Raw genomic sequence first — 666 nt, forward strand, 5'->3', positions numbered from 1 at the left:
GACATCACCAGATGGTCAACACTGAAATCAGATTGATTATATTCTTTGCGCCAAAGATGGAGAAGCTCTATACAGTCAGCAAAAACAAGACTGGGAGCTGACTGTGGCTCAGATCATGAACTCCTTATTGCCAAATTCAGACTTAAATTGAAGAACGTAGGGAAAACCACTAGACAATTCAGGTATGACCCAAATCAAATCCCTTATGATTATAGAATGGAAGTGAGAAATAGATTTAAGGACCTAGATCTGATAGATAGAGTGCCTGATGACTATGGAATGAGGTTGGTGACATTGTACAGGAGACAGGGATCAAGACCATCCCCATGGAAAAGAAATGCAAAAAAGCAAAATGGCTGTCTGGGGAGGCCTTACAAATAGCTGTGAAAAGAAGAGAAGTGAAAAGCAAAGGAGAAAAGGAAAGGTATAAGCATCTGAATGCAGAGTTCCAAAGTATAGCAAGAAGAGATAAGAAAGCCTTCTTCAGCGATCAATGCAAAGAAATAGTGGAAAACAACAGAAGGAGAAAGACTAGAGATCTCTTCAAGAAAATTAGAGACACCAAGGGAACATTTCATGCAAAGATGGGCTCGATAAAAGACAGAAATGGTACGGACCTAACAGAAGCAGAAGATATTAAGAAGAGATGGCAAAATACACAGAAGA

This window comes from Bison bison, unplaced genomic scaffold, assembly GCF_000754665.1.
Source record: "Bison bison bison isolate TAMUID 2011002044 unplaced genomic scaffold, Bison_UMD1.0 scf7180017864181, whole genome shotgun sequence".
Taxonomy (NCBI): domain Eukaryota; kingdom Metazoa; phylum Chordata; class Mammalia; order Artiodactyla; family Bovidae; genus Bison; species Bison bison.